General features: G+C 47.7%; 1 protein-coding gene across 2 annotated transcripts in view; it reads right to left on the reverse strand.

Moving 5' to 3' along the window:
• The window catches only part of LOC129859785 (phospholipase D1-like), a 17404-nt gene that overhangs the window by 4952 nt on the left and 2452 nt on the right, over positions 1–10000 (reverse strand). The window contains exon 1 of one of the 2 annotated variants that reach the window (XM_055929903.1): positions 1224–1404. The exons of the other annotated variant lie outside the window; for it this stretch is intronic. The gene's annotated coding sequence lies outside the window, so the exon portion shown is untranslated. Of the gene's footprint in view, positions 1–1223; positions 1405–10000 lie in introns of those variants that run through there. 2 annotated transcript variants of the gene reach the window in all.

A 10000-nucleotide genomic window follows, 5' to 3' on the forward strand; every position in this document is an offset into this window, starting at 1 on the left:
ACTGATCAAACATAATGACTGATCAAATATAATGACTGATCAAACATAATGACTGATCAAACATAATGACTGATTAAATATAATGACTGATCAAATAAAAAGATTCATCAAACATAATGACTGATCAAATATAATGACTGATCAAACATAATGACTGATCAAACATAATGACTGATCAAATATAATGACTGATCAAATATAGTGATTGATCAAACATAATGACTGTTCAAATATAGTGATTGATTAAATATAGTGATTGATCAAACATAATGACTGATCAAATATAATGACTGATCAAACATAATGACTGATCAAACATAATGACTGATTAAATATAGTGACTGATCAAACATAATGACTGATCAAATATAATGACTGATCAAATATAATGACTGATCAAACATAATGACTGATCAAACATAATGACTGATTAAATATAGTGATTGATCAAACATAATGACTGATCAAACATAATGACTGATCAAACATAATGACTGATCAAACATAATGACTGATCAAACTAGACAGAATGACAAGACAGAGAGCTAGTCAGTACAGTCAGACTAGACCTAGTCATCCAGCCAGGGGCTAACTGCCCCACCATAGTTAATATGTATTCAGAAACAGGATGTGTAGAGCAGAGAGAGGGAGACAGAGGTTATGAAACTCAGCTATGATTGTTTTGTTAGGAGAGTAGCCCAGCAGAACTGTGTAATGTCTTATATCACCTACAACAACAAAGAGACTTGGTGTAGTCTTTGAAACGTTGAATCTGTTCTACAAATGTGGCAAATAACAACGTTACCAATAAAGACGGCACATGTACTGGTGAGGAGAAGAGGGAGAAAAGGCGAGAAAGAGAGGGAGAGTGAGAGAGTAGTAGGGTGAGGAGAAGGGGATATGAACGAGGGAGTGAGTTGAAGGAAATGGAGAGGGAGGTAGAGGAGAGAGGGAGAAAACAGTAACTGTTCAGCTAGCGAGGGACAGTCAGTCCGACATTTCAAAAGCAGCAACAAGCTTTCACGATACACACACACACACACACACACACACACACACACACACACACACACACACACACACACACACACACACACACACACACACACACACACACACACACACACACACACACACACACACACACACACACACACACTACTTCTACATTGGAACAATATAGAACAGAGTGACAGAGAGAGAGAAAGAAACACTTCACTGACCTGCTATTGTACACTTGCTGTCCTCATTTTGATTTGTCCCTCTTCTAGACTACTGAGTAGAATAAACACGCACACATATGCACACACTACAAACACACACACACACTCTACACACCCTATACACACTCAGTGTACCGTTCCTCTTGTATAACAGAGTGTATGTGAGCGAATGTACTGTGGAAACAACTCCTCTAAGAAAATTCCTCAAGAGAGGAGGGGCTACCGAACTCTAAACCAATCAGCCGCATTGAAACATTCATACCCTCCCCCTGGGTTCTCTCATTGGGGGAATCTGCTGGAATCTGAGCTGAGTTCCAGGGTTTTGGGTAAAGGGAGGGATTAGAGGAGAGATTTAAAAAAAAATCTAAGACTGACAGCCTACAAGAAGGAGGTCAGAGACCTGGCACTGTGCTGCCAGGACAACAACCTCTTCCTCAACGTCAGCAAGACAAAGGAGCTGATCGTGGACTACAGGAAACGGAGGGCCGAGCACACCCCCATCCACATCGATGGGGCTGTAGTGGAGCACTTCAAATTCCTTGGTGAGAGAGCTTCAAATTCCTTGATGTCCACATCACTAAGGAATGATCATGGTCCACACACACCAACACAGTCGTGACGAGGGCACAACAACACCTCTTCCCCCTCAGGAGGTTGAAAAGTTTTGGCATGGGCCTCAGATCTTGAACGGCTGCATCACCGCTTGGTATGGCAACTGCTTGGCATCTGACCGCAAGGCTTGAGAAAATCGTATAAGAAGAATGGGAGGGAAATAATTATAATAATCCAGATGTGCAAAGTAGATACAGACATACCCAAGATGACTCAAAGCTGTAATCACGAGATGGTCACCTCGCTTCAGGTCCTTAGAAAACTATGCAGTTATTTGTTTTTTTTATGTATTATTTCTGACATTGTTAGCCCAGAAAATCTCAAGTGTCATTACATACAGCCGGGAATAACTATTGGATATAAAAGCGAGCAACTTACCATCATTACGACTAGGAATACGTCTTTCCTGAAGCGGATCCTTTGTTTCGGACCTAGACCCTGGACATGCAATCTTCTCCCAGAGGCCGACCCAAAACAACATGGTCGCCGCAGGAGAGGCAGATGGAGCGGCCTACTGGTCAGACTCAGGCGGGCACACCATCCACCGCTTCCGAGCATATTAATCGCCAATGTCCAATCTCTAGATAACAAGGTGGACGAAATCAGGGCACAAGTTGCCTTCCAGAAAGACATCAGAGATTGTAACATTCTGTTTCACAGAAACATGGAACGGGATACGTTGTCAGAGTCGGTACAGCCACCCGGTTTCTTCATGCATCGCGCTGACAGAAACAAACATCTCTCTGGTAAGAAGAAGCGCGGGGGGTGTATGCCTTATGATTAACGACTCATGGTGTAAGCACAACAACATACAGGAACTCAAGTCCTTTTGTTCACCTGACCTAGAATTCCTTACAATCAACTGCCAACCGCATTATCTTCTAAGAGAATTCTCTTCGATTATAGTCACAGCTGTGTATATCCCCCCAAGCAGATACCTCGACGGACCTGAAAGAATTTCACTGGACTCTAGTAAACTGGAAACCATACATACTGAGGCTGCATTTATTGTAGCTGGGGATTTTAACAAAGCTAACCTAAGAACAATACTCTCAAATTCTATCAGCATATCGAATGCGCGACACGAGCTGGCAGAATTCTGGATAATTGCTACTGGAACTTACGCGATGCATACAAAGCCCTCCCGCGCCCTGTCTTCTGACCATGAACCCATTTTGTTGCTCCCAGCCTATAGACAGAAACTAAAACAGGAAACGGTCAATACAACGCTGGTCTGACCAATCGGATTCCACGCTTCAAGATTGCTTCGATCACGTGGACTGGGATATGTTCTGGATAGAGACAACAACATTGATGTACAGTATATGCTGACTCGGTGAGCGAGTTTATTAGCAAGTGCATCGGAGATGTCGTACCCGCTGTGACTATTAAATCCTTACCTAACCAGAAACCGTGGATTAATGGCAGCATTCGCTCAAAACTGAAAGCGCGAACCATCGCTTTTAATCATAGCAAGGCGAAACATGACCGAATACAAAGAGTGTAGCTATTCCATCCGCAAGGCAATCAAAGAAGCAAAGCGTCAGTATAGAGAGAAAGTACAGTCGCAATTCAACGGCTCAAACACCAGACGTATGTGTCAGGGTCTACAGTCAATCACGGATTACAAAAAGAAAACCCGCCCGTCGCGAACATCGACGTCTTGCTCCCAGACAAATTAAACTACTTTGCTCGCTTTGAGGACAATACAGTGCCACTGACACGGCCTGCTACCAAAGCTTGTGGGCTCTCCTTCTCCGTGGCCAACATGAGTAAACTGTTTAAACGTGTTAACCCTCGCAAGGCTGCCGGCCCAGACGGCATCCCTAGCTGCATCCTCAGAGCATGCGCAGACCAGCTGACTGGTGTGTTTACGGACATATTCAATCAATCCCTATCCCAGTCTGTTATCCCCACATGCTTCAAGATGGCCACCATTGTTCCTGTTCCCAAGAAAGCTAAGGGAACTGAACTAAATGACTATCGCTACATTGCACTCACTTCTGTCATCATGAAGTGCTTTGAGAGACTAGTCAAGGATCATATCACCTCCACCCTACCTGATACCCTAGACCCACTCCAATTTGCTTACTGCCCCAATAGGTCCACTGACGATGCAATCGCCATCATACTGGATACTGCCCTATCCCATCTGGACAAGAGGAATAACTATGTAAGAATGCTGTTCATTAACTACAGCTCAGCATTTAACACCATAGTACCCTTCAAACTCGTCATTAAACTCGAGACCCTGGTTCTCAACTCCGTCCTGTGCAACTGGGTCCTGGACTTTCTGACGGGCCGCCCCCAGGTGGTGAAGGAAGGAAACAACATCTCCACCCCGCTGATCCTCAACCCTCAACCCATGGTAGGCCACCAAAAGCACACCATGGTAGGCCACCAAAAGGACAGGGTCCACCGGGAGCCCGGGTGGCAGGCTCGCACTCTCTACTTTTACAAAAAGCTGATTCCCCTGGAGCTGTTGGAGAACCTGTCGGACATGGAGGACCGGTCTTGGGCGGAGCGGGAGAAGATGAGGATGTCATCAAGGTAGACAAAAACGAACCGGTTCAACATGTCGCGGAGAACATCATTAACCAGAGCCTGGAACATAGCAGGGGCGTTGCTAAGGCCGAATGGCATGACCAGATACTCATAGTGACCGCTGGCCATGTTGAAGGCTAAAGGCAGTCTTCCACTCGTCCTCTTCCCGTATCCGCACCAGTTGGTAGGTGTTCTGTAGTTCCAGCTAGGAGAACACTGTGAAACCCTGGAGTGACTCGAAGGCCGAGGAGATGAGGGGTAGCGTGTAGCGTTTCTTCACCGTGATGTCCTTGAGACCCCGGTATTTGCTGCACGGGCACAGGGTTTTGTCAATATTTTGTCAAGTTTTGTCAATCAGAAGGACAGATGAACACTGCAGCTAGGGAGTCCTCAATGTAGGTCTCCATAGCAATGGTCACCGGACCTGACAGAGAGTACAGTCGTCCCCGGGGCGGAGTGGTGCCTGGGAGAAGGTCAATCCTCCAGTCATATGGTCGGTACGGCAGAAGCGAAGTGGCCGGGCCTTACTGAAGGTCCTGGTACACTGCGGGAATGGTGGAGAGGTCCGGGGCAACTTCCGAGCCCCCGGGAAGATGTCCCGGGGCAGGCTGCGCTGACTTCAGGCAATGGGCATGGCAGAACGGGCTCCAGCCCATGATGGCACCAGCAGACCAGTCAATGAGGGGATTATGTCGCTGGAGCCAGGAGAATCCCAATACCACGGGAACGTGAGGAGACTTAATGAGCAGGAATTGGATCATCTCGCTGTGGTTCCCTGACACACGTAGGTCGGTGGGGGTGGTATTGTGGGTGACCCGGCCTATAGAGCACCCGTCCAGTGCTCTAACGTCCATGGGAATGGAGAGGGGCTGAGTGGGGATGTTCAGCTCAGAAGCCAGGGTAGCGTCCATAAAACTCTCATCGGCCCCAGAGTCAATGAGTACCCGGAGAGATTTCGTCTGGTTCCCCCACAGCAAAATGACATGAAAAGGGATGCGAGTAAGACGAGAGGAAAAGTTCTCCGTATTGCCCACCAGGGTACTCGCTCCTACCGGTGAGCTTGGTCTTTTAGTGGACAGGTGGAGACAAAATGACCAGTAGTCTCGCAATACAGGTAACTCTTAATGTGAAGCCTGTATAGCCCTTCAGCTGGAGACATTCTAGCTCTGCCTAGTTGCATCGGCTCGGGAAGAGGTGAATCGGGAGTCTTCGGAGACTCTTGGGGGAACTCGGGTAGCCTCTGGTTCTCTCGGCAACAGAGCCGTCTGGGACTTCGAGGATGCCTCGTAGGTAAGGTGGAATCCGTGAGTGAAACCGAATCTCCTCTACTTCCTACATTCCCGTAGTCGCCCGTCGATCCGAATGGCCAAGGCTATGAGCGAGTCAAGATACGTCTGTAGTTCCTGGGCTGCAAGCTCGTCCTTTACTTCCTCCGATACTCCGTGCAGGAACATGTCGAACAACGCTTCTGGGTTCCAGGCACTCTCAGCTGCCAACGTGCAGAAATCCACCGCATAGTCTGCCTCACTGTAGGAGTCTTGCCAAAGCTGGAGTAACTTCAGGGCAGCCTCTCTCCCGGACAATGGAGCTGTCCACTCTCCCGGACAATTATTTGCCTCCACCACAAAGTCCTCCGGACTGAAGCATATGGCCGACTGTTGTTCCCATACTGCCGTAGCCCAGGCGAGAGCCCTCCCAGACATCAGCGTGATGAGGTGCCCTATGTTTTTTTTTTTTTTTGGGGGGGTGGATCAGCTTAATATTGCGGAAAGAATGTTGCTTCCAATGTAATTGTCTGCATCATTTCCAATCCCCCATATTTTTGGGGGTAAATATATATATCCATTCACGTATGCATACATATACACATATATACATACATACACATACCTACATAGACATACATACTTTTTTTAAAGAGTATACCTTTATTATTATTCCCCGCAAACCCTACCACCGATCCCCCAATTGGAGTAAACTGATAAACATTTCTGTTTTTACCTTCAATTTATACATCTTATACACATTTTATAGACACAGTCTACTTTATAATAGTTCTCTCTTGTTTGTTCTTAATCCTTCCTCTATTTCTGTTGTCCATCCAGTTTGATTTCCACTTGTAACTGTGCTATTTCACAATAGCTCCGCACCTATACACATTTCACAGATCCCGTATGCCCTACATTGTTTATCTTGTTATTAGTCCCACCCTTCAGCTCCACTCAACCTTTCCCATCTATCTTCCAACATCATCCATTTCGGATTTTTATTTGCCATATATTTTTCAACTGTGCTGTGATGCTTCACAAAAGATTTGAATCTTCCTATTCTCATAGCTTCCACGGATTGTAAATTAAAAATAAACATTTTTGTTAAAATAATTATTATATTATTGATTGATTGACTATGGCTTTTCAAATCCCCCAGTATTGCTATCTGTAGCGTTAGTTCTACGCAAATGTTCCAATTCTTCAACCATTCCTGGACCTGTGACCAAAAACGAGCTACATGCGGACATTACCAAAATAAATGGTCTAATGACTCTGCCTCCTCACAGCAGAATCTACAGAGCTGGGAAGATTGTATCCCCCATATATATAACATTCTATTAGTTGCAAGAATTTTGTACAATAATTTAAATTGAAAAATTCGAAGTTTTGAATCTGGCGTTGTTTTGCGTATCAATTCATAAACCATGTGCCATGGAATGGGTACATCGAAAATCTCTTCACAACTATTTTGCAATTTATATGGCACAGCTGTAAGTTTTTTGGTCCTTAAATGAAATTGGTATATGTTTTTATTTATCACACTTTTCTTTAACCATTTATGTTCTTTAATATTAGGCCGACATACAAGTTCCTTACTTTTAGAGGTGCCCTATGTTAGAGCGTTCCGAGGGGAAGGAGAAGTTGCTGCAGCTCGATGATGAGGGAACACTGAGCGAGAAACGCACGACAGGTGTCCGACTCTCCATCAAAGCGTTCCAGGGGAGGTAAGCGAGGTTCCCGGGGAGGCGGGGTGACCGGGGAGGCGGCGCTGCTAACAGACGGGTTACTGGGGGGCTGGGAGGTTACCGTAGTGGTAGCTGCCTAACAGACAACGTCTGGAATTGCTCCAGCAATGTGTTCAACATTTGGACATGGAGTTATGCCAAGGTCTGGAACCCTTCCATAAGACCACGAAGCAACTCCTTGTGCCTTCCAATGGTGTCTCCTTGGGAGGAGATGGCGTTGCGGAACTGGTCTGAGTCTGCTGGGTCAGTCATGGCCAGTTCTCTCTAGTCCCTGTTTTCTTGTCCTTCCGGTTCTGACCTATTCTTCCTGTCCTGATCCCAAGCCTGCCTGCCGTCCTGTACCTATCTGACTCTGACCTGGTTTACAAACTTCTGCCTGTCCTGACCTTGAGCCTGCCTGCCACCCTGTACTTATCAGACAGACCTGATTACGAACCTCTGCCTGTCCTCGACCTGCCCTTTGCCTGTCTCCTGTGGTTTAAATAAACTACTCTGTATATTGAACCTTCCGTCTCCTGTGTGTTCATCTGGGTCATATCCTGATTCGTGTTAGTACGAACTGGCCATGACTGACCCAGGAGACACGGACCAGCTCCGCAGTGCCGTCTCCTCCCAAGGAGCCATCATTGGGAGACACGAGGAGTTACTTCAAGGTTTTATGGAAGGATTCCAGACCTTGGCAGAACGCCATGACCGTGCCTTGAATACATTGCTGGAGCAATTCTGCAGATTGTCTGTTAGGGCACCAGCCACGACGGTAACCTCCCAGTCCCTCAGTAACCCTGCTGTCAGCAGCGCATCTCTACAGGCCACCCCGGCTTCCCATTCAACACGTTCCTTCATGCTCATCAAGTCTACTCAGGTACTTGTGGTATTGGGGTTTTCATGGTTCCAGCGACACAATCCCCTTATCAACTGGACTGCTGGTGCTATCATGGGCAGGAGCCCGTTCTGCCACGCTCATTGCCTGAAGTCGGTGCAGCCTGCCCCGGGACTTCTTCCTGTGGGCTTGTAAGAAGCCTCGGACCTTTCCGCCGTTCCCGCGGAGTACCAGGACCTCCGGAAGGTTTTCAGCAAGGTTTCCAGCTCTGTTGGGTCTGGAGACCAAGGCTGTGGAAACGTACATCAAGGACTCCCTGGCTGCAATGTGTACCCGTCCTTCTGCCCCCCCCTCTGTGGAGAAGAGGGACAAAACCCTGCGCCTGTGCATAGACTACTGTGCATAGACTACCGGGGCCTTAATGACATCACGGTTACGAACTGCGGAACGCCTACCATCTGGTGCGGATACGGGAAGGTGACAGAGTGGAAGACAGCCTTCAACTCGGCTAGCGGATACTGCGAATACCTGGTGATCCCGTTCGGTCTGACCAACGCTCCTGCGGTGTTCCAGGCCCTGGTTAACAACGTTCTCCACAACATGTTGAACCGGTTTGCGTTCGTCTACCTCGACCACATCCTTTTCCCGCGCAGCTCAAGAACACATTCTCCATGTCTAACAAGTCCTCCAGCGTCTCCTGGAGAACCAGCTTTTTGTTAAAGCAGAAAAATGCGAATTCCATCGCTCCACCATCTCCTTCCTAGGATACATCATCACTGCTGGTAATGTGCAGATGGATCCCGGGAAGGTGAGAGCGGTGATGGATTTGCCTCAACCCACTTCCAGAGGGCAGCTGCAACGCTTCCTGGGATTTTCCCATTTCTATTGCCGTTTTATACTGGATTACAGCACCCTGGCTTCCCCCCTTTCAGCACTCACCTCTCCCAAGGTCCCGTTCACGTGATCCCCAGCTGCTGACCGGGTGTTCCTGGAACTAAAGCACCGCTTCACCACAGATCCCATATTAATCCATCCGGACTGGTCCCATCAGTTCGTGGTGGAGGTCAACGCTTTGGACATGGGAGTGGGGGCTGTCCTGTCCCAGCGTTCTGCCCTGGACCTAAAGCTGCATCCCTGCACCTTCTTTTCCAATTGTCTTAATGCCACAGAAAGGACTTATGATGTTGGAAATCGAGAACTACTGTGGTGAAGATGGCATTGGAGGAGTGGAGGCACTGGTTAGAGGGGGCGGAACATCCATTCATTGTGTGGATGGATCACAAGAACATGGAATATCTCTGCACCGCCAATCGTCTCAACTCCAGGCAAGCTCGATAGGCCCTGCTTTTCACTCTGTTCAACTTTACCATCTCCTATTGCCCGGGGTCCAAGAATGTTAAGCTGGATGCACTTTCACACCGCTATAGCCCCGCTGCTACACCCTCGGACTCCAAGACCATCCTTCCTACCTCGTGTCTAGCGGCTACACTCATCTGGGGAATAGAGAACCAGGCCCGTGAGGGGGGCCTGGCTAACTGGAAGTTTGTCCCAGACACCGCCCTCTCCCCGGTCCTGGAATGGGCTCATTCCTCCAAGCTTGCCTGCCACCCTGGCTCCCTTCAGAACCTGGCCTTTGTGTGACAACACTTTTGGTGGCCTACCATGGTTCCTGATGTCTCCATGTTCGTCACCCTGCCTGCACTGTCTGTGCTCAGAATAAGACTTCATGGCATGTTCTGGCTGGCCTCCTTCAACTTCCTGTCACTCACTGTCCCTGGTCACATA

Source organism: Salvelinus fontinalis, chromosome 7, assembly GCF_029448725.1.
Source record: "Salvelinus fontinalis isolate EN_2023a chromosome 7, ASM2944872v1, whole genome shotgun sequence".
NCBI lineage: Eukaryota > Metazoa > Chordata > Actinopteri > Salmoniformes > Salmonidae > Salvelinus > Salvelinus fontinalis.